Genomic DNA, 25,186 nt, shown 5'->3' with positions numbered 1-25,186 from the left:
TAGATTAATCCACATGACCTCAGCATTTTTATTATAGGGAAATAAATATTCTAACTTTTACTAAAAGGTGTGGTTATTCATGACTGAAAGGTCACGGTGGGTGACAATTACCTACTCTATTGAATATTACTGTTATTGATTGCTACTGATTATTAATGTTGTGTATTGGTTATTGATTATTGATTTGCATGTGCTGGAGTTATTGTAAGAACATCTTAATTGCGAGTCAAAAGGTTCATCGACCTATTCATGTCCCCTTGTAAGTTTACTTATTAAGGTCAGACGCACTAAGACACGAATGGCAGTCAACACGTTTTACTCCTTTTGGCACACAAGCCTGGGGCTTTCTCAAGACTAAATCTCAAATGTCTGTAGGACTGTGATGGGATGCAAATTCAGAGTACAATATGGAACACTGATTGAGTCTCAGACTACACGTTTTTCTCTGCACATATTAGGAACAGAATGCATTGATATGCACATCTGTAATGTTTGGTCACAGTTGAGGGCCATGCTCCCTAAAAATATACTTCTGGCTGCGAGCCTGATCACTGATGATATCTCAGGTAACATTCTTTTTTTTGTACCTGAAGAGGTCCCTCTGGGTCCCACCCATGAGTCAAGGCGTCTCTGCCCTTCCCCCTTAAATGTTTTTTAAGTACTTTAGGAAACATAATGCCGGCTGCAACATCTTTCTTGAAGTTATGGCCAATGAGTTTGTTTGGTCCCGTGGACCAGTATAGGTAAGACGGGACCAAAACGGCCAGCGGGAGAAAAAACTCTCTTGCCAATCAGAAACCCTTTTTTTATTTATTGCACTACAGGAATCCAGGCACACACCCACAGGGCCAACCATCCAGATAGGCCTATTTTCTTTAGCCCTTTCTAGCCCACCCAAGCACTTCTTTAAACACAAGCTTCTCCAAAATGGCAGTCTCTATTCAGATATTTTCTTAGGCAAAGAAACAATCCAGTCTGTGTCAGGATCCTTCCAGATGCACAGAAACACACATCTGTGCTCCGGAGAGGCAATGATAAATTTTGTATAGGCTAAGCATCTGGCTGCTTGCTATGATCAAAAACATGGACATATATGTCCCAGAGAGGAGCTGTATGCTGCTTATATATTTTCTTAGTCTAAGAAAAAAATATAAACATGTCTGGCTCTTTGCTAGGACACACACAAACTCCACTGTTCTATCATGGAACTGGACACTTATTGGATGTTCTCTGAGACAAATGAAAATACTGATTGTGCCTGGCTCCTTGCTGGGGCACACACCTTTGAGTTTGTGTACTAGCAAGGAGCTGGGCACTGTTATGATTATTTTGTAGACTAATAATAAAATCTGGTATGTAACTGGAGCCTTCATGGGCACAGAAACACAATTCTATGCCCCAGTGAAGAGGTGAGGGGCAGTTTAGATTTTTTCTTAGCCTAGTAAAAGAGAGAAGTCCAATCAGTGTATGGTCCCTCGTTTGGACACAGAAACATACATCTGTGCCCCAGCTAGGACCAGGACCATGTTTGGATTTTTTTAGGATTAGAAAAACTCATCTCACTGTCTTGCTGCTTCCATGAGCCCAGACAGGCACGTTAATGCCCCACAAGGAGTCTGACACTGTTTAGATATTGACACTGGGGCTACACACTCAGAGAGCACACTCATCCCTCTCAGTATTTTTTTAGGAGAAGAAAATTAGTGAGTGTCTGACTTCTTTTTCTGGGGGACAGGCACATGCTTTGCTGTCTGAGCAAGGAATCCGTTTTTTTTGTGTTTTTTTTTTTTGTTAAGATGGTAACAAATCCAACCTGAGCCGGGCTCCTTGCTTGGGCACAAAACTGTATATCTGTGCCCAGTGATGCTGGAATAGTATTCCTAAGGTGAGTGCTGACATCAATGTTACGTCTTGCAATCCAAAAGGAGTTTGAAAAATCCAGGTATAAGGCAATGAACAAGTGTAGCACATGAGACAAGCCCACTGAGCAAGAGAGTGGTAAGGGTGTAGTAAGTATCTGGTGTTGCATTATGGAGCACACAATTGCAAATATATCACTTAAGTGTGGTGTTGAATCACAATGTCATTCACAGGCAGCATATTTTCTATTGAAATCACCACTGAATTTAGAGTTTTACCTATAAAACAATATAGCATACAAATGATAACATTTGGAAATGAGGTTTCAGTGATCTTTGTCAATTGGTAATCACTAAGTAAAGTGTCTTGATTCCTTTTCATTTTATTACATCTTTTTTTCCATCATACTTCAGAATTACAAAACGTGCTTCGTTTGTGCTTTCTAGACTGCTGACATATTTTGAAATATTTGGGAGTTCATTTATAGGTATTTATGTTTTGATGTGTTACTAAAAATGGCATCCTACAGTCTTTCCTTTCACACCTGTAAGACTGTTGTAAAGTTCACTTTACAAAGTGCTCTGCTTTGCAGTCAGAGGAAGAAAAGTAAACACCAATCTCCATGTTAAAAGCCTGACATTTGACCTCTGTCTATAAACGCACAGAAAATTTAACAAAATCAAAACAAGCCTAACAATCATCTTGTTGCTCATTTGCATTCAAAAACCCAGGATGGTTATTTTGAGGGTCTTGCAGCACCATCATCACCCTACTTCCAGCACCTATGTCTGTGCCCAGCAAGGAGACAAATACTGTTTGGTAGGAGACAATTCCAAACGGCATCTGGCTCATTGCATAGGCACTGAAACATATGTATATGCCCTAGAGAGGATCGAGACTCTGTTTGGAGGCTTACTTAACCAATACAAAATCCTCTAAACATCTGTGTCCTTCCTGGGGCATAAAAACACCTATCAGGGCCTAAGGCTGTCTGGCACCTAGAAAAACCTAACAACCTAGAAAAACCTAACAACCTGTTTAAACAGTAGACATGGGAGGAGTCCTGTGTGGGATAGCCACCACTTTTTCTTTCCCAGAATTCCCTGTCCATGTCAAATATTAGTAAGTAAGACTGAAATGTAGTCACATTTTTGCGAGGGAAGGATCTGAAATTTGTGAGTCACTTTGAACTTCCACTAAATGTTCCCACGCATCTACTAATTATACTACTAACTCACATAGGTGGATAGGCCTATTGTAGCTGAAAGCAGCACACCAAGGGGGTCATTCTGACCTCGGTGGTAAAAGGCCCTTACCGCCGGTCAGAAGACCGCCATAACACCGCCGCGGCCGCGGTTAACCGCCACGGTCATTCTGACCCACAACGGCCAAACCTCCAAAATTCCGTCCTCCACTGTAGGCCGCCACATCAGCGGGCAGCGATAAACTGGAGATGACCAAACCTCCACCGTCACGCCAACAGAAATACGCCCATGCCATTACGACCCACGAATCCACACGGCGGTCATTCAAACGCGGTATTCCATTGGCGGTACACACCGCCGCGGTCAGAATACACACACATCACCAAAACACAGCCACATTGGACAATTTGAAATACACACACCTGATACACATACACACACCACTCCCACACAATCAACCAACTATAAAACACACATCCACATCACCCACAAACCCCTGCGACCATAATTACTGAGAGAAGGAGAGAGAGACACAGCAGACAATCCAAAGCAAGACACACTGAGGCACACTACACCATCACACACACCACATAGTAGCACAAAGCACCACTCACCAACATACTTATCATCACATACACCACCCCACACCTCACCCACACCACCCCATGGCACCCCAAAGGCACCCACGCTTTTCGGACCAAGAACTCCGGGTCATGGTGGAGGAAATCCTAAGAGTGGAACCCCAGCTCTTCGGCTCGCAGGTGCAGCACACCAGTATAGCTAGGAAGGCGGAGCTATGGCAGCGGATCGTGGACAGGGTCAACGCGGTGGGACAGCATCCCAGGAATAGGGAGGACATACGCAAAAGATGGAACGACCTACGGGGGAAGGTCCGATCGATGGTCTCCAGGCACAACATCGCGGTCCAGAAGACTGGCGGCGGACCCCCACCCACCCCTCCCGAATTCACATCGTGGGAGCAAGACGTCTTGAACATCCTGCATCCTCAGGGCTTTGCAAGAGTAGCCGGAGGAATGGACTCTGGTAAGTCCAATCTCAACTACTATATCCCCCCCACCCCACCAGCATGCCAACCCACACCCCCACCCTCACCCCCAACCCCCCAGCACACATCCTCCCTGACAATGTCTCACCAGCACAACCCACCCATCCCAACACCAACTCCTGCATGCCAACACAAATCATGGGCACCCATCACCTAAGCATGACCACTGCACTAACCCCTCCCCCCCCTAACTACCCTCACAACACCTCCCTCAAGGGAATGCCTGCACTGGGGGACAAGGGCACCCATAACACGCACGCTATTGCACACACAGAAACAATAACCAAACTCTCTTACACCCATGCAGGACCCGAGCGACAACACACCAGCCAGGAGAGTCCAGAAGTGTCCATCCCACCACCGGAACAGGCCCACACTGAGGATAGCAGCTCTGTCGACAGTGAACCTGATGACCAGCCCGGACCATCGGGGACCTCTGGGCAGTCGGTTCCCCTCAGGCAGCCACAGGCCACACCAGACCCGACCCCCTCTGCCAACACCAGCACAGCTCCCACCCAGCGGGCCCATGCCTCTGTCTCTAGGACAGCTCAATCAGCGGTGTGTCTGCCACTACAGGGCACCCAGGCTAACCCAACTCCCCAACACCAACAGGGACCTGGGGGCAGTGGTAGCGGGCACACCTTCCAGGGGACAGAGGCCGGGGGAAACCGGGCAGCTCGGAGGGCTGCTGTGCGACAGGGGGGGGAGGAGAGGCCCAGGGAACCCACTCTCCAAGAGGCCCTCACCACCCTCATGGGGGCATACCACCACTCCCAAGAAACGATGGCGACGGTACTGGCCAGGTTCACTGAGATCCAGGCACAGCAGGAGGAACGCTACATGGGGTTCAGGGAGGAGCTGAGAATCATCGGGACCGCAATGGGGACCATCGTCCTGGCCCTCCACAGGATAGAGGACGCGTTGCGGGACCATGGTGCACCACACAGGGCCCCTGTCACTAGCCCGGACCAGGAACAGCCTACCACCTCCGCCGGCGCTAGTGGACAGGAGGTCCCAACACCTCGACAGCCCCCCAGAACCCCACCTCCTGCTGAAGAACAACCACCCCGTAAGAGGAGCCTGAGACCAAAAAAAAAGACAGAGTAGGATGTCAAGACCCCCGCCTGCAGGACATACCCCCTCAAGTCTTCCCACTGTCCCACATTGCCACCCTGTCCAACCATGAACTGCCTATGCTCCATCCTTCCACAGGCAAAAGGACAATGCACCTGTGAGACTGAGAACTGGACTCTGCCATGGATATTCCTCCACCCCCACCCATCACCCTTAGAATCACATGTACCGATATCTAGCACTGTAAATAAATCACATTTTGCACACAAATCTGTTTTGAGTCATGCTGTATTATTAACAAATGTATTACATATTACTGTTCAATTTCTGTTCTGTCAATTAGTCATGACAACATACCAATGTCAATACGCTGTATTTCATGGGCGAACCAAGCAGAAGTCAGGTACTGAGTCAGACAGCACTGAGAAGGGAAGGGAAAGGCAAAAATTAATGAAAAACATCTGTGGGGAACTACAGAAAGTACAGATGCAGGAGGCTATAAGCAATTGTGAAATGGCGTGGGTGATTCTTACCTGTGTGTTACTGGAAATACTGTTGTATCACTCTGTCCCTATTGTCTGTGTCGTCCTCAGAGTCTTCCTCCTCTTCACTCTCCACAGGCTCCACGGCTTCTACAACACCACCATCTGGACCATCCTCCTGCAGGAAAGGCACCTGGCGTCGCAAAGCCAGGTTGTGGAGCATACAGCACGCCACGATGATATGGCACACCTTCTTTGGTGAGTACATTAGGGATCCACCTGTCATATGCAGGCACCTAAACCTGGCCTTCAGGAGCCCAAAGGTTCGCTCAATCACCCTCCTAGTACGCCCATGGGCCTCATTGTACCGTTCCTCTGCCCTGGTCCTGGGATTCCTCACTGGGGTCAATAGCCACGGCAGGTTGGGGTAACCAGAGTCACCTATTAGCCACACACGCTGTCTCTGTAGCTGTTCCATCACATAGGGAATGCTGCTATTTCGCATAACATACGCGTCATGCACTGACCCTGGGAACTTGGCATTTACATGGGAGATGTACTGGTCAGCCAAACAGACCACCTGGATATTCATTGAATGGTAATTCTTCCTGTTCCTGTACACCTGTTCATCGTCATTTGGGGGGACTAAAGCCACATGGGTCCCATCAATTGCACCAATGATGTTGGGGATGTGTCCAAGGGCATAGAAATCAGCTTTCACTGTAGGCAAATCACCCTCCTCTGGGAAAATGATGTAGCTCCGCATGAGTTTCATCAGGGCAGGCAACACTCTGGATAAGATCTTGGAAAACATAGGCTGAGACATCCCAGATGACATGGCCACTGTTGTCTGGAATGAGCCAGTTGCAAAGAAATGGAGGACAGACAGAACGTGCACTAGAGGGGGAATTCCTGTGGGTTGGCGGATGGGGGACATCAGGGCTGGCTCCAGCTGGGCACACAGTTCATGGATGGAGGCTCGGTCAAGTCGGTATCGTAGTATTATGTTGCGTTCTTCCATTGTAGACAGGTCCACCAGCGGCCGGTACACGCGAGGATTCCTCCTTCTCATCGCTAGTCCCAGCGGACGGTGCCTAGGAAGGAGAATATGGAGTACAGAGTCAATCCACTCACAGGTACGTACAACACAGCTTGCACAGTACAGGTAAATGTATGGTTTGATATGTTTGTATGTGTGCCATTGCAAGGCCTAGGCCTGTGTGACGCATTAGAAATTAAGCCATGTGGGCCCTTGAAATGGCCGATGCCTGACCTGTGAAGTGGGACAATGGGATGTGAGGTCACTGCGCTGGCGGGGCACACCGTGGCGGTAGGCGGTCGAAGACCGCTGTGCGAAGACGCATTGGTTAACATTGAAGCCTATGGGTTTCAGGAGCCAATGACGATGTGCGCCGGCGGTCGCGGGATGCACAGCCGCGGTACGCACCGCCGCGGGCGTGACCGCCATTTTCTATCTGCTCAATCATTCGAGACCTGATCATCCACAGGAGAGGACCTATACTGCAAGTGCTGCTGTGAACTCGGTCTGGAAGTGACAATGGCTGCTGCTACTGGTGAAAGGGCCCCCGCCTTCAGTTCAGAAGAGTTGGAGAAGCTCGTGGACGGGGTCCTCCCCCAGTATGCGCAACTCTACGGTCCTCCAGACCAACAGGTGAGTACACTCAGTGCACATTGAATGGGTTATGCCTGTGTGGAGGGGGGGGATGTAAGTTGGTGGGGTGTGGAGGGAATGGGGAGTGCAACGCACGACAGATGAGAGAATGGGAACCATGACAAGGTTGGGGAGGGGGGGGCATGTACTCCAAACATGCAGATATGTGACGGTTTCTCTTTCCCACCCTGTACATGTCAAACAGGTGAGCGCCCACCAAAAAATCGATATTTGGCGTGCCATCGCCGAGGAAGTCCGGAACTTGGGGGTCCACAACAGACGGGGCACCCACTGCCGCAAGAGGTAGGAGGACATCCGCCGCGGAACGAGGAAGACCGCAGAAACACTGCTGGGGATGGCCTCCCGACCTAGGAGGGGTGCCAGTCGCACCATGACCCCCCTGATGTCCCGGATCCTGGCGGTGGCCTACCCTAATTTGGATGGGCGCTTGAGGACAGCACAGCAGACACAAGGGGGTGAGTATCCGCACATTCTCCTATCTGTATGCGCATTGGAGGCGTCTGGGTGGGGGAGGAGGGCTGTGGGTGACATTAGGCCTGGGCGCTCTCTGTAGTGTAGTCCGCTCCCTTAGGCATGGCCCTGTGCCCCCGCCCCCTACCTCTGTAGGGTGCCAAGTGCAGCTACCCATGCTCCAGCATCACACATGTGCGCGTGTGTTGTCCCTAGACCTGTTTGCCTAGTCAGAAGTACTGAGTAGTGTACCCCAAGTTCGCGACTTAGTGCACGAGGCACCTGTGTCTGTCCTCTCCGCAAAGGGTATTGCTAAGGCATGCACTCAACTTTGTTTAATTTCTCCCCCCACCCTAAATCTTTGTCTTCTTGTGTTTTAGCATCATCAGGCGGAGGAGATTTGGCGTCGGAGCAGGAGGGAGCTGCAGGTCACCAGGCCCCGGTGGGCACTGACACAGACACCGAGGGCACCAGTGATCCGGAGGGCGAGGGGAGCACCACAACGGGGGCCGGTGGAGACACCAGCGACACGGACACGTCCTCGTTTGGGAGCTCCCTAGCGGGGGCGGCACCATCTGTGCCCCCCGCAACAACAGGTACAGCCGCCACCCAGCGCACCAGCACCGCCCTCCCAGCAGCCCCTCAGTCTTCGCTCCGTGGCCGCTCGGCCAGGAAGGCGCGCGTCTCCTTCGCCCCAGGCACCTCAGCCCCTGCCTCTGTTACCCCTGCTGCCCTCAGTGCGTAGCTCATTGACCTGGTGAGGACGGTCATTGTTGGGCAGACTACCCTTCTGAATGCCATCCAGGGGGTGGAAAGGAAGGTGCATCAGAGCAATGCCTACCTGGAGGGCATTCATTCGGGTCAGGCTGCCCATCAACGAGCGTTCACTGCTCTGGCCTCAGCACTGACGGCAGCCATTGTCCCTGTCTCCAGTCTCCCTCTTCTATCTGCCTCCACCCTTTCTCTGTCTCCTGTACCTCAACCTATCCCATCCACACCATCAGACCAGCCTGCACACACCTCAACACCCAAGGCCAGCTCATCCAAACATAAGCACCACAGAAAACACAAGCATTCACCCAAGCAACACACAGATGCAGACATATCAACAGTCACTACCACCTCTGTGTCCCCGTCCTCCTCGTCTCCCTCCTCCCTCCCTGTGACGTCTACACTTACACCTGCATGCACCCCAACATCAGCCAGTTCTTCCACCAACAGCAAACCCTCCACTACAGTCCGCACACCTGCAGTCACCACCCCCACTGGCATTTACACGTCCCCTGTGTCCTCTCCCACTGTGTCTGTCACCCCCTCTTCCAAGACACATAAACGCAGGCAGACACCCAAACAACAGCCAACCACCTCACCACAGCCTACGTCCCAGTCACCTGCACCCAAGGACAGCACACCTGGCTCTCATACAACCACATCCTCTTCCTCCACTTCTCTCACCACTACTCCTACCCCTTACCTTGGTCCCAAGAAAAATTTCCTCGCCAGTTTTGACCTCTTTCCCTCCCCCGACCCACCCCCTCCAACTGGGAAAAGTCCCAAGGGCACCTCAGCCACCACCAGCCCAACTACTACAGCGCAAGTGGTGCATGGCATGTGGAGTCCACCCTTTGGCGGCAGTAACACTTCGGTGAGCAGCAAGGGGACAGCCAGCCCCCCCCAGGCAAGAGGACCCGGAAATTGAAGGGCCGCAGTGAGCGGACAGAGACGGCTGCCCCCAAGGAGGTGACTCCGGCCACTTCACCGGCCACAGCAGCCAGGGGAGGCAAGGGCCCGAGAGCCCCATCTAAGGAGCGGAAGGACAGCAGGGCGGAGAGGACAACCACCAGGAGCGCGGAGCAGGAGGGCCCCACAAGCCCCATCCCGGCTGCAAGGGACGACACCAAAGGGCCCAGGACTCACTCCCCGAAGGGGCCTGACACAGCACGGTCGGAGGGCGACTGAGCAGGGTGTCCAGGCCAGGTATGACTCCCTTGACATACTGCAAGAGCACCACTGAACAGGGCCCCGCCGTGCAGAAGAGCACCGCTGAACAGGGCCCCGCCGTGAAGACAGGTACCGCTGAACAGGGCCTGCCGTGCAGAAGAGCACCGCTGAACAGGGCCCCGCCGTGAAGACAGGTACCGCTGAACAGGGCCCCGCCGTGCAGAAGAGCACCGCTGAACAGGGCCCCGCCGTGAAGACAGGTACCGCTGAATAGGGCCCCGCCGTGAAGACAGGTACCGCTGAACAGGGCCCCGCCGTGAAGACAGGTACCGCTGAACAGGGCCCCGCCGTGCAGAAGAGCACCGCTGAACAGGGCCCCGCCGTGAAGACAGGTACCGCTGAACAGGGCCCCGCCGTGAAGACAGGTACCGCTGAACAGGGCCCCGCCGTGAAGACAGGTACCGCTGAACAGGGCCCCGCCGTGAAGACAGGTACCGCTGAACAGGGCCCCGCCGTGCAGAAGAGCACCGCTGAACAGGGCCCCGCCGTGCAGAAGAGCACCGTTGAACAAGGCCCCGCCGTGAAGACAGGTACCGCTGATCAGGGCCCCGCCGTGAAGACAGGTACCGCTGAACAGGGCCCCGCCGTGAAGACAGGTACCGCTGAACTGGGCCCCGCCGTGAAGACAGGTACCGCTGAACAGGGCCCCGCCGTGAAGACAGGTACCGCTGAACAGGGCCCCGCCGTGCAGAAGAGCACCGCTGAACAGGGCCCCGCCGTGAAGACAGGTACCGCTGAACAGGGCCCCGCCGTGAAGACAGGTACCGCTGAACAGGGCCCCGCCGTGCAGAAGAGCACCGCTGAACAGGGCCCCGCCATGCAGAAGAGCACCGCTGAACAGGGCCCCGCCGTAAAGACAGGTACCGCTGAACAGGGCCCCGCCGTGAAGCCAGGTACCGCTGAACAGGGCCCCGCCGTGCAGAAGAGCACCGCTGAACAGGGCCCCGCCGTGAAGACAGGTACCGCTGAACAGGGCCCCGCCGTGAAGACAGGTACCGCTGAGCAGGGCCCCGCCGTGAAGACAGGTACCGCTGAACAGGGCCCCGCCGTCTCAAGCACCGCTCCACTGGGCCCTTCCTGTCAAGCACCGCTCCGCTGGGCCCTTCCTGTCAAGCACCGCTCCGCTGGGCCCTTCCTGTCAAGCACCGCTCCGCTGGGCCCTTCCTGTCAAGCACCGCTCCGCTGGGCACTTCCTGTCAAGCACCGCTCCGCTGGACCCTTCCTGTCAAGCACCGCTCCGCTGGGCCCTTCCTGTCAAGCACCGCTCCGCTGGACCCTTCCTGTCAAGCACCGCTCCGCTGGGCCCTTCCTGTCAAGCACCGCTCCGCTGGACCCTTCCTGTCAAGCACCGCTCCGCTGGACCCTTCCTGTCAAGCACCGTTCCGCTGGGCCCTTCCTGTCAAGCACCGCTCCGCTGGGCCCTTCCTGTCAAGCACGGCTCCGCTGGGCCCTTCCTGTCAAGCACCGCTCCGCTGGGCCCTTCCTGTCAAGCACCGCTCCGCTGGACCCTTCCTGTCAAGCACCGCTCCGCTGGGCCCTTCCTGTCAAGCACCGCTCCGCTGGACCCTTCCTGTCAAGCACCACTCCGCTGGGCCCTTCCTGTCAAGCACCGCTCCGCTGGACCCTTCCTGTCAAGCACCACTCCGCTGGGCCCTTCCTGTCAAGCACCGCTCCGCTGGACCCTTCCTGTCAAGCACCGCTCCGCTGGGCCCTTCCTGTCAAGCACCGCTCCGCTGGACATCGCCATGTCATGCACCGCTGCGCTGGGTCCCGCCGTCTCAGGCATTGTTTATGGTTCACTGTGCCCACCATGCCTCCTCCTTGACCAGTGGACTCTGTAATCCACCTGAGAGACTGTGGCTTTGCACTCCCCAGGATGGCACAGTGGGCAATCCACCCACTGTAGAGACTTGAGAGACTGTGGCTTTGCACTCCCCAGGATGGTCCAGTGGGCAACCCACCCACTGCAGAGACTTGAGAGACTGTGGCTTTGCACTCCCCAGGATGGTACAGTGGGCAACCCACCCACTGTAGAGACATTGAGAGACTGTGGCTTTGCACTCCCCAGGATGGTCCAGTGGGCAACCCACCCACTGCAGAGACTTGAGAGACTGTGGCTTTGCACTCCCCAGGATGGTACAGTGGGCATGGTGGCTCCTCGTGGATCTGGCGTCGTGGACTCATGTGGCTGTGGTGGCCCCCCCTTCCCTTCCCCCTGAGGTGCCTGTAGTTTTGACATCGGATGCCCCTGCAGTGTTCTCTCCAAAGGACTCAGGTCTCGTGTGTGGGCTTTGCCCTTGTTTCGCAGAACCTTGGCCCACGGACATGTTAGATTCGTAGGATGTGCAGGACTTGTTACTTCAGTGATACACTGATGTGTATATCTTTTTGGTTTTTGTAAATATTTTTCACGGTTGCTCAATTATTTCCAGGTGCTTTTTTTGTACATGAAAATTTATTCAAAATTTGGTTGTGTCATTGTATTTTTAAAGGGTCTTTGTGTGGTGTCACTGTGACTTCCTGCTCTGCATTGGTGTGTACATATTGGAGGGGTGGGGGGGTCGCATATGTGTATGCCCATAACCTTTCTTCCTCCCCCTCCCGTGTGTCGTAGGTGCAGTACTCACCGTTGACGTCTGCGCCGGAGTTCGTACTCGTGGTAGATGAGCAGGTAGACGAGAGCAGGTATGATGTTCAATTCGGGTTCCATGCTGTCCGGATTCCGCGTGGAGTGTCTCGAGGTGAGCGTTTTCCATTGGAAATGTCTGTTTCCGCCGTGTTTTTATCGGCGGTGCTCCCGCCCCGGAAAAGGTGGCGGATTGGTGGGTCGTGATAGGGTGGGCGGTACATTGTCTGCCGCCTGGCTGTTGGCGGTGACCGACGCGCTGTTTGTTTGTTCCGCCGTGGCGGTCGGAGTGTTAATGCGGCGGGCTGTGTTGGCGGTTCCCGCCAGGGTCAGAATTGCATTTTTTTGACCGCCGGCCTGTTGGCGGGTTGGCCGCCGCTTTATCACCGACTGGCAGGGTCAGAATGACCCCCCAAATCTGTCTCCAAGTTAAGTCAATATGGTGTCAATGTGCTGTTCACACAGTTACAAATTTGGACTATTCCTATACTAAGCAATAGGCTCACCCACACATGTAGGATACTGTTTTGTATTAAGGAAGGTGTGGGAGCATCAGAGACATTGTTATTTTTGCCCATATACTTTCATGTTTTCAGTCTATTGTGGGTAATATAATGTATGGAAAGTCATGTAAGCCACATCACTGGGGATTCTGCTGTGTCCTTAGTTTTCAGAAATGTCTGTGGTTGGTAGACTTCCTTGTGGGCCGTCTGACCCCCAGCACCAAATATTGCAGACATTCTCTATGGAACTTGTCTGTGGAGCTCTGCTCAAATCCATGGAAAACATACATTCCTTATACGCTCACACGCAAAAGACCTAGGAGAACATAGATTTGCTTCAAGCTTTAGCAGATATGTTTCTGTGTGAGGAAGGTTGAAGAAACCAACCATGTTTTGGAGAAACGACATGCTGAAAGTCTGGCAAATGTTTTACTTCGATAGCTAACCAGGGAGAGGGTAGTCTGATGCCCAGTTATAGAAACCTTATCATGCCCACATGGTAAAAGGATACGGCTATGACAGGTTTCACTATACTTCAGGGGTGATACCTGGAACCAAAAAGAAGGTAGCCTAAACCGACACTTTGTTTTCAGTTTCTCTATAGATTTCCCAAATTCACTGCATCCAGTTTATCACCTATGACCACCCCAAACTTATAGAAAACCCATGCATGTTTGGAACCCCATGCTTATACCACCAGTTAGAACAAAGCTAGGGGTCAAACCCTGGCAGGGACATATTGCTATGTGAGGGAAATTGGAGGAAATTGCCACGCTTTGGAAAAATTGCAAAAATGTTTACAAATGTCCAGCTCATTGCAATCTCTCGGCTAGACAGTCAGGCTGAGGGAGGTTTATACCCAGCAAAAGAAACCTTAGGTTGTGTAGATGTTATAAATATATGGTTGTTGTACATTTTCATAGAGTCTGGGGGTAATACCACTGACCCAAAAACAGTTAGCCTATAGCAACATTTTGCTTGCTGTTGCTTTCTGAATTTCCAAAATGCACTGCACCTAGTTTATTGCCTGTGGGTACCTTGAACCCATATAATACTCAAACAAGTCTAGTACCCCCACACTTAAAGAGAATTAAAACGGTGGGATCAAGTCTTTGTAGGGATATGTTCCTGCAGCTGAAAAACCTCATGTTCAGCATGATCTCCGGGCCATCCAGTGAGGGGAAAGGAGGACTTGCTTGCACCAATAAATTCCTCAGGTCATACAGACTTTACAAATATTTAGTTTTCACACTTTCTATATAGTTCTGATTTTGACATATGTTGTCAAATGAAGAGTGTGACATAGGCAGTGATTCTGTTACATTGTGATTTAGGCCAATATTAAATCATTGATTCTGCCGACTACATTCTGAAGGAAAAGTTACACATATTTGGTATTGCCAGACTCCAGACATTCAAGACATTTCCTTAGTCACAGTGGTGGCTGGTGACGTTTGAAAGTGGTAGGATGAAAAAGTTCTTTCCAACTTTCACGACATGAGCAAGGCAGCCACACGGTCCCAAGGTCTGAAGACATACCGTAAAAGCAGAAATCCTGGGACCAATTCCGGCTTCCCCATTTGACCAAACTGTGTGATCCTAGGCAAATCCTTTACTTTACCAAGCCTCCCTTTAATTCATTATCACATATGTGTGCACCTTAAAGTAAGCAAGTTCAGAAATGCTCTGTACAAAGACATCTTAAGTTTGATTTCATAGAAAATAATGTTGCTTCATGTATTATAAAAAGCTAGGCCACATAAATTATGTACATGACAACTGACTAATAGCATTGTCATTAGGGTGAGGAGACAGGAATGTTTCTAAATGTGTATTTAAAACAACTTTTTAAAAAGACAGCAGGCACACGTACTCTGTCTCATACACATGTTTGTACAGTCACACACATCAGTGTCAGTCAGCCCCTTGTTATTGTGTTGTAAGGCAGCCAACATCCAGAGGTGAAGCTGCTGTGCTAATCACTGCAAGACATAGAGCAGTGTCACCCCTGGCATCATGCGCTGTACAGTAGTCAGTAAGAGGGAAAGGAGTTTGCTGTGTAGAGTATTGGTGAGCTGTCTGGGGCGGATCCTGTTGACAGACAAAAGTGGTGCAGATAACTAGATGTAAATCTTTCTGCTAAACCCTATACTAGGAGTTTTAAAAAAAGGAGCCAGCACATAGGCAGAAGAGAGAACATTCACCAGCAGCACATGAGTGGGTGTCAGCCTGTCCAATAATTAAAGTATACTAGCACATGGGTACCGCAAAAATGCCAGATGACCTGAGCAAAAGTAAATCCTCCCGAGCCCCTTGCAAAGCAAAAGAGTGAGATGTATGGAATTAAAGGAGGACACAACATCTACATGCAACCTAGAATGTTATCCCTTTCACCTTGACTCTACTAGTCCGTGCTGTCTATGATTGTACATGCACTCGCTGAATACGTCTCTACGACCTGTGGTCCACGGAGTCAACGACAGGGGCAGACAAAAGCAAGAGCATGGAAAAATGGACCACATCCTGCACTGACATAGCTGTTCTGTCTATGTTTATTATCATTTTCTTTAAAAGGGATGGGGCCATGGGGGTGACATGCACTGAGGAGGAGTGCTCAGCACTCCCTCTTCACAGTGCATGTGTGTTTGTCCAGCCGTCTCAGGCCGGCCAAACACACATGTACTGTAGGCTCTCTCCAGCCCAGCACAGTTGCTGGGCTGGAGAAAGCCTGCACAGGCTACCAATCTGCCTGGGAGCACCCTGACTGGGTGCTCCCAGCCAATCCTGAAGCTGCTCTGAGCAGCGTCATGATTGGCGCAGGGCGGGCTGGGAACCTGTGCCTGCAGAGGCAGAGGAGCGTCGAGGGACAGTGGCGCACTGGAGGAGGTAAGTGTTTTTTTTAATTTATTAAATTTAATATTTATTCCCTGCCGCCTCCCACATCCTTCGAGTTGCTACTGGTATATTTTAAAATGGAGCAGCCAGCCCTTAGCTGAGCTTCTCGTATGTCCCAACCTTCCTCCTCACCTCTCCTGAATGGTGGGGCCCTGCCCATCACACTCACATACACTAGCTGTGGCTGCTTAGTTAGCAGTCCATTCTTTTTTTGTCTATTTGAGAAATGTAAAAAAATATTGAGCCAATTTGCTGAAACAATATCTTCAGATTGCAATGATATAGTAATGTAAGGTTTTCACCGACACATAGCCCTGAATGGGCAGAACAATGTATAGTTTATGTGGGTGGACAAAGGGCCAAAGATATGTGTAAGTTTAAATAACCTAATGCTAATTTTTTCAAAAATGTTCCAGGGCAGAGGTGCACAAACTTGCCTAAGGTGGATGAGTTAAACATGTCAGCATAAATAAATAAGTTTAAATCATGGAAGATGTTTTCACAACAATGGCAAACTTGGGTAATCGTTAGGGTTTTAAAATCGTAGCTGTAGCTTGCTCTAGACCAGATATCACATGAGCGAATCATTTCTGTCAAAGAGGCACTTAGCATTTAAATCTTGAATTTGAGTTTACTTAGTTTGGCAAATGATGGTCGTCGACAAAAAATTGGCAGCAGTCTCGTCCATCTTACTTAAAGTGTATAGTCAAGTGCACGCCCTACAAAGAGTGGGCGGCGCTTGTGCCAATTCTTGACCCATGTGCCCTACTCGCTCAACTCCAAATAGCTACCTTGATTCCTAAATTTCAAATGACAATTATATTTAATTTTAATCTCGACTCTTTTGTGACAAACTGAATTTAAGTGCCATGCTGTGCACTCTTTATTTCAATACAGATGCCAAGCACACTCATGAAGTATCACTAATAAACCCTGGTGAGTATGATTGAATCCAAAACATCGCTGCATTTGAAATCATGATACACTTCACTTGCTACCCTCAATACTTCTGAAATTCACACCCCCTGAAGTGGATTCAGTTTATTCCCAGCTATTCTTAAACTCTTCAGATTCATCTCATTTTTACAAAACAAAAATAGTATTTGCATTTTTCAAAAGTGTGTCTTTGAGGAGAATGCAAGCACCTCTTCAGCATCTGTCAATTGAAAAGGTCAAAGAGAAAACAGACAAGCTTCAAGCTAACTCTAAGACGGGTTACCAAAAAAGAAGCCAAAAAAATGTTGGGAGATAATGCATTCAAATTTCAAACAAGGAATCTTACTAGCTGGTGAACATTCTTCGGATATTCTTGCCCGGGAATTATTAAAAATCAAACGCATTCATAAAGCTAATGCAAATACTTTTCCTTAAACAATAAACACACCATTCCTGCTTTGTGCAATTCGAGTTAAGTCATAGCTTCCCATGTACTTCTTTGTAGCTAAAAGAGAAAGGCGTTGTACGTCTGAAGGAAGAGATCTTAAGAACTATACAATGTAATTACCAGCATCCTTGGGCTTTGTATTTGTTGATAGAAGATTTGGAACCGCTTGCTCAAAGGATTTGGAGGGATCACAAGATGAATGGGGATGTAGTACTCCGAAATTTGAAAGACAGGTGAAGATGTTCACCCACACATAGAGCGCATTCTCACCATGGCTGGCTTTGATCTCTCTGCTGCAGTAGAGGAAATTAAGGGACTTACTTTACCTTAAGAGTCTGTAATAACACTAACCCAGACACATCAACCTTCCAGCATTACACTGTATTGCATTCTCACAGCTTAAAACATAAATAGACATCAAATATCTCAATTGAGCTTCAGAGTAAATTTTATTTTTGCATTAGGAAATTCTTGTGGCCAAGAAGGCGTGGGAGGGCTGGGGACTGATTTTGCAGAATGTGTTGTTTATGTGTGCACGAGATGTGGCGATAATGCTCTTTTGACAGCAAATTAACGTTTGCAGATAAAGCACAAACCAGTACTTGATTTCCAAATATTCAGGCACACCATTGTGTTCTAACTGAGGTTACAAAAACAGCTAAATCTTGATAAAAAATAAAGAGCAACACGATAAAAAATTAATCCACATGTTCATGTGCAAATCCATCTCTGCTCTTTTTCAAAAAGAATTGTTTCATGGTTCCTTCTTTCTGCTGTTTCTTGTTCCAAAACGATCCATTTGAGGTCATTCACTGAATGTTTTGTGATGATGAAATGCTCAACCATTTTGGCACTACTGAATCTACATCATATATTACTCCTATGTTCACTGATTCTTGTGCTGAATTTCCTAGCTGTCATCCCTATATATTTGAGGTTACACTGGAAACTAATCATGTAAATTACTTGATGGTATTGCAGCTTCCGTGCTTCCTAAGTTGCCATGGGGTGCCTAAACCAAGATAGATTTCTTTTTGTTGATGCAGTGAGCTGACATAAACTACATTGACCACAGAGGTAGTGTCTTGTGACTTGTGGTAGCCCCTCGTGTTTGTTATTCCAACCTTCACATTCTGCCTCCTCAGTCATTGAGGCTATTTCTACCCTCTGTGCTGGGGTTGGGTCACATTCTAGTATCTTGTAATTCTGTCCGTCAACTAATACTCTTTGACATTCCTTTCTATATGTAGTGGTTGTTTGTAGAACAATGCTCCCGCCTTTGTCAGCAGGTTTTATTGTAATCTCAGTGTCATTTTGCAGTTCATCCAGGGCAGCATGTTCAGTGTTGCTTATGTTTTGGAATTTTCTTACTGTCATTGGGTCTATTTTTTCCATTTCTGAATATACTGCCTACTCGAATGTCAGTTGCACTACTGGTGTAGCGTGAGTACACAAATCCCTACTTATAGATGTGTGTAGCCCACCCACTCACATTAGTTGACATGGATCCAATGATGAATCTGGCCACAAGTGGTAGCTCTGGATGAGGACTATACAAATATATCCAAGTAATGTGGTAAGAACACTAATTTATCTGGGTGCCACTCGCACACTCACTTGAGATGTTTTGAAGGTCTCACATTTGATAGAGTCATTCAAAGGTTGGACATGTACTTTTAAGTTTTACAGTTCCTGGTAGTGAAAAACTACCAAATTAATTTTCACTTCTGTGAGGACTAAGCCTTCCAAAGGATAACATTGGGGATTCCTTATTATATTTAGCAAGCTGTAAGTCCAAATTGAGAAGCAGTAGATATCTCATGTTTGGTACCTATGAAATTGTATTGATAACCTCTCTTTAATGGTAAAGTCATATTTTTCATTACAATTTTGAAAATGCCACTTTTAGAAAGTTGACATTTTCCTGCCGTTAGCCCTTAGTGACTGTAGCCTTTCTTCTGTCTTGGGTCACATGAATGTTTGTAGCTGAAAGCTAGACTTTGTGAATTTATCCAGGACAGTCACATAATAGAGGAATTAGGTGTGCCTGAATGGGCCATCTGCTGGAAGGATGAGGGGAGATTGGGGCAGAGCTGAGCACATCCCCACTTACACATGAATAGACTGTGCTCTGCTTTTACACAAATGGCCTAACAACCCTGTATTGTCATTGCAGATAGCTTGGAGCCAGGGCAGGGGAGGCAGGAAGTTTCATCCACTTGTCTTTGCAGATGCTTCTCCCATCTTCCAGGAAAAGAGAACCAGGGTATAAAAAAAGGGCCTTCACCTGTCTCTTTAGTACAGTTCTGGACCAGTACAGACCAGTAAGAAGGACTGCTGTGCTGCTGAAAGGACTGACACTCTGCTGGACTGCTGCTCTGAAGGAGCTGCTTTCTTGCTATGCTGACCTGCTGACTGCTGCCCTCTTTCCTGGGGAAGAAAAAATTGGGCCTGCAACTTCATCTTGAACCCCGGGCCCCAAAGTGACTCAAAGGGCTAGTCTGCTGGCCTCATGATTTGAGCCTTAGGACATAAAAGGCTCCACAGCAGCTCCTGGATTCCTCTTAAGCCAGTTTCTGACCCCCCAGTGGTGCCTTTCAGGCCCTGGACCCTTAGTGTGGCTCTCGATCTCTTGAATTCAAGCTATTGAGCTCTTTGCTACAGTGAATGGGCCTGTTTGCACCAGAACCGTGCCACTTGCACCAAAATTCAAAGCGAGCTACTAGCTATCAGCTCTCGGTTAACCACCAACATGAAACTCCAGCCCGTTCGTCCACAACGCCTAGCCAGCTATTCGTACCACACGGACTGCTACCCGGGACGTTCTCTGTGCTCTTTGCAACTCTCTCAACCGTGAACAGGACTCTTGGCACAAAACTTGAGAAGGTAAACCTTCAGCAGGACTAATCTGGAAGTGTATATGACCTGCGCTCGATCACGGTCAGCCTGAACTTTTGATTTTGACCCGGTCAGTGTGACCAGATGTCCCAAGTTGACTCTTTGTGCTATTTCGAGCCTTTTTCTGGTAACTCTTGAAAAATTCATAACTTCGGTTCTACTAATTAGATTTTTGTTGTCTTGCTGTCAAATAATTTATTAAAATGTACTCATTTTAGTGAATCTTCACTTTATCACTGTGCGATGCAGAAATCTTTTACACATTGCCCGTAAGTTAAGCCTGACTGCTTTTTGTCCCAAGATGCCCAGGGTTAAGCACAGGTTAATTTAGTGACTTTTTGTAGTTCACCCTTCAAGGGACTGTGGTGGTTTCATGATCAGAGCTCACATCCCAGTCAACCATCAAGCCAAATTTCTCAAACTAGTATTATTGATCTTACCACAAAAGGGCCTGCTGGACTCAATGGTGCACATTATACATGTCTAATAGTCTCATCTGTGTGCACATTGTGGAGTCTTTGTACAAACAAGTTTGGACATCACAGTCTAGAACCATGCCTAGAGTCCCTTAATAATGACGTGATAGTTCAATTTAAACTTTTCTTTCTGATAAAGAGACGTTGGTAGTTGGACATTCAATAAATAAGTGGTCTTTTCTAAAGTAAAGGTGTGCAATGAAATCAGAATTTAAATAAGGATCTCTTTAGAACTATGAATGAAGATTGTGTCAGTTCTGCCTAATTCATTCATAAGAGAGTCTTTCCTTTTCCGGCAACATGGGAAAAACCTCAGCAGCTCAGGAAGTGCAAACTAAATAATGGGTGACGCATCATTATTTATGCATTTATCAAGTCCATGGAGTAGGGCCCATATTTATGGAATTTTGGTGCAGGGGAGCACAGCAAGTCACCTTGCTGCACTGCGCTGCCCTGCGCTGCCCTGCGCCTAAGGTAAAGTGGAGGAATGTGCGCATCTGTGCAATAGGGCACATTTCTGTCCTTTCTCTCTGCCCTGGCACCATTTTCGGCACGCTGCCCTGTGTCTAAGAGAAAGAGGAGGATTGTGCACATCTATGCAATATGGTGCATTTCTGGCCTTTTCCCCTGCTCTAGCGCCGTTTTCATCAGCCTTGTGCCAAAGCAGGCACCCTGTGCCTGCGTTGCATGCAGGATTAGTTTTGTGCCGGAAGGGACACCTTCCTGCACAAAAACAATCCTGGGAGCCTTTTTACTGCAGTGCAGCACACATAGAAAGAGGAAAAAAGGAGAAGAAATAGTGATATCTCTCCTTGTTGCGCCTTCCATAGGGAGGCGTAAGGTATTGGCGCATCCCCAGATTTTCAAGGTCTTGTAAATCTGTGAAGGTGACAAAATGCATGGGTATTGCGTGAGAACACTCACCGCAATGCCCATGGAATGTCTCCATAACGCAGAGTAAGGCAACGCAGTTATTCGCGCTGCCTTGCCTTACTCTGTATTTATGAGGCAAATCAAAGTCACACAAAGTGGCTCATAAATATACCTAGGTGTTTACTCAGTTAGTAATGATACACCTGATAAACTTTGTTAGCTTTGCTAGTTTTTTAGAGGCATTGGCCTATCATGAAATGCAGTTATTTGTCACTAAGCTAGTCCATCATTACACTTCGATATACATGCTCACAAAGTGTAGCACAGTGTGGCACAAATCCATGCAGAGTGAATACTGAGGGCTACAGTATATCAAGGTATACGTGATTTGGCCTGTGCTTGCAAAAAGCCAGAATGGATGGGGCACTTGCCAAACTGTGTCTGACTTACTGACCCAAGCTTCTTAACCCCATTCTAGCCAGGAGCGTCCCACCACACATTTATGCAAAAAAACGCTAAGGGCCTAATTTAGGAAAAGTTAGCACCACCTTTGCATCATTTTTTGACACAAAAGAGGCGCAAACTTACAAAATCTAATTATATTTTGTAAGTTTGCACCGTATTGCATCAAAAAATGACGCAAAGGTGGTGCTAACTTTTCATAAATCAGGACCTATAAGACAAAGCTACCAAAGGTTTGTCTTTTTCAGCTAGGGCGGCTCCAAGTCCAGGACCTCCAGTTCTGACATATTTGTAAGTTATACCTTTGTAGAAAATGTTCTTGTGGCCCTGCTGTCTTGATGAAAATTGATCATAGCTCGAAGATTGGTTCTTCAGACTCAGTGTAAATTTGCAGAAGCCTACTCAGTACCACAGTTTTTGGTACACAACTAGTTCAAACCCTTCACAGTGAATTCTCTGCCGCAGTCTTTCTCTTCCGATGGTTTCAGGACAGAGCATTTTACCCACAGCCACAGTCATAAAGACCTATGGTGACAAGCAGAGGTACTATTGAAAAAGTATTAAATGTTCAACCAGGTACCTCCATAACTACGTGTTTAGTATGAGAAACACGTGGTGCATATACGTTGTGCGTTGAGGAAAGTATGCAAGAATCTTTTAATCACTGATCTAAAACTTGAGTGTGCTTTATTAGCAGAACCAAAATGGAACCGAAACCCCTGTATTGCTTAAATCCATCTGATTAGATGCATTGAATAGATCCATTGATTATCCATCACGTTTGTATCCTTGAACCTTGTGCACCCTCTTTCGCCACCAACCGGGATAAAAGAAGGAACTGCCACACATGAAGGTTTCCAAACGCCATCCCACATTAAAGAACTTTAGTTGTGCTTGGATTAAACGTTGGTGCGTGCTAGGCAAGGAGTACCATGGACATTGACAGCATACCCTGACATACCTGTTGATCCGGGGAACAAAAACAATTATGAACAAACCCGTAAGGTGATATGAATTCTGACATCCATATAGGTGAACAAATCTGAAAATTACTGGTGATGACTGGCCAAAGTGTGTGCAATGTGTGGTAGAATGTCAACAATAGAATGTGAGGGACCTCATCTCTAGGACTGATGTCATGTTTGAAATTAGACTGTGTGTGGATTTGATGAACCTAAATAAATGTGTGGTGAGTGATCAATTTCCATTACCCAATATAACGGAGATGGTCACACTGCTACACTGGTCCAAGTATTTCAGCAAATTGGACCTGACCTCTGCTTACCATCAGGTCATGTTACATGAAGACTCAAGAGACTACACCACCTTCGTCACTCCTTTTGGAACTTTTGGCTTAGTGTCTGTAGCAGCTGTATTGCAGTGCTTAATGTACAATATGTTTGGCTCAGAACCAGGTGTTACGTGCTTCCAAGACGACATTTTGACATGCACAGACTGAAGAGGAGCATGAGAGGAGAATTAGGAAGGTGTTGAAAATTTTGAGAGAGCATGGGTTGACTTTCAAGATTAAAAAGTGTTCCTTCTGTAGGCCTGAGGTGGAATATTTGGGTCATAGGATAACTCCTAAAGGGGTGTGTCCTAAGGAGGATCTTGTTATGAACATTTTAAGTTTACGTGAACCAGAGAAAAAAAGAGGAACTGTTATCTTTTTTGGGAATGGTTGAGTTCCATGTTAAATTTTCACCAAATTTAGCATCGAAAACGACCAACATGCAGAAACCATTGAAGAAAGGGAGAGAATTTGTGTGGGATGATGAGTGCAGAAGGGAGTTTGAGAGTATAAAGAAAGAATTGACAACAGTTGAAAGTTTGAGTTCATTTGATCCTAATAAGATGTGTGTAATCATGACTGATGCCAGTGTGAAGGGATTAAGAGCAGTACTTTTACAAGATGTGGGAGAACATGATCTTAAACCTGTTGTGTACTGTTCCAGGACTTTGCGAGGAGCGGAAGTGAATTATTCGACAATTGAGAAGGAAGCCTTGTGTGTGTTTTGGGCTGGTAATAAATTGAAGAATTTTCTGTGGGGAAGAGAGTTTCAAATTTTTACTGACCACAAACCTCTTGTGGAAGTCTTTATGAAAAGAGGTCTGGATATGATCTCTGGAAGGATTAGTAGGTGGATTGTCGGGTTACAAGACTTTGCTTTCAAGGTGTTTTATTTTCCAGGTCCGAGTAATAAGATTGCTGACTGTTTGTCAAGACTAAGTACAGAAGTAGAAGGTAGTTCGGGGGAAAACCAAGAGGATGTTATTAGTGTTTGTAATGTGACAAGAGGTATTGTTGAACAAGATGAGTGGTTGAGAGCGATTTTGGAGGATGCAGTGTTACAACGAGTGTGTAGAGAACACAGTAGTAGATGGAATACGTATGTGAAGGGTGATGAAGAATTGGGAGGATTTTGGAAGGTGAGAGATGAGTTGTCTGTAGAGAATGAAATTTTGTTGCGGAGTCCAGATTAGTTGTTCCAGTTTCTTTGAGAGAGAGGATCATAGAACTAGGACATGAAGGTCATCAAGGTATAAGTAAAACTAAAGCAAGAATTCGCCTTAATTATTGGTGGCCAGGCATGGATCTCATGATTGAAAGGAAAGTAAGAGATTGTCGTGATTGCTGCAAAAGCAATAAAGTTTACAAAACAAGAGTACCACCCATGTGTACTTGTGAAAGTTCTATCAAGCCGTGGGATGTTGTGGCGGTTGATGTAGTAGGACCTATCTTTGGAAAAGGAGGATGTAATTATATTTTAGTTTTGGTGGACCAGTTTTCGAGATGGACAGAAATAGCTATTAGTGGCAGTATGGAGACCAAGAAAGTGATTGATTTCTTTAATGAGATTTTTAGTCGTGAGGGTTTGCCGAACATTATTCTCACTGACAACAGGCCCCAGTATGTGTCAACTGAGATGGAAGAGTATTTTAAGTCCAGGGGTATTATGCATAGAAAATGTTCCTTGTACCATCCCGAAGGAAATGGTACGGTGGAAAGGTTTAATAAATGCATAAAGGAGTGCATACAATTGGAAGTTGCAGCTGGCAGAAATTGGAGGGATGGTCTTAGGAATTTCCTTCATGCATATAGATTATCACCTCACTCCACGACCGGTAAAGTACCGTTTGAAGTTTTCAGGGGCCGGAAGGTTAACACACGCTTGGCACCAGGTTGGGTGTGTTGGGGTAAGAATGAGTGTGTAACATGGTGTGACATGAGTAAGGA

This window comes from Pleurodeles waltl, chromosome 6 (assembly GCF_031143425.1).
Source record: "Pleurodeles waltl isolate 20211129_DDA chromosome 6, aPleWal1.hap1.20221129, whole genome shotgun sequence".
Classification (NCBI taxonomy): domain Eukaryota; kingdom Metazoa; phylum Chordata; class Amphibia; order Caudata; family Salamandridae; genus Pleurodeles; species Pleurodeles waltl.
The sequence above is the reverse complement of the archived record's forward strand: the minus strand, read 5'-3'. Positions refer to the sequence as shown.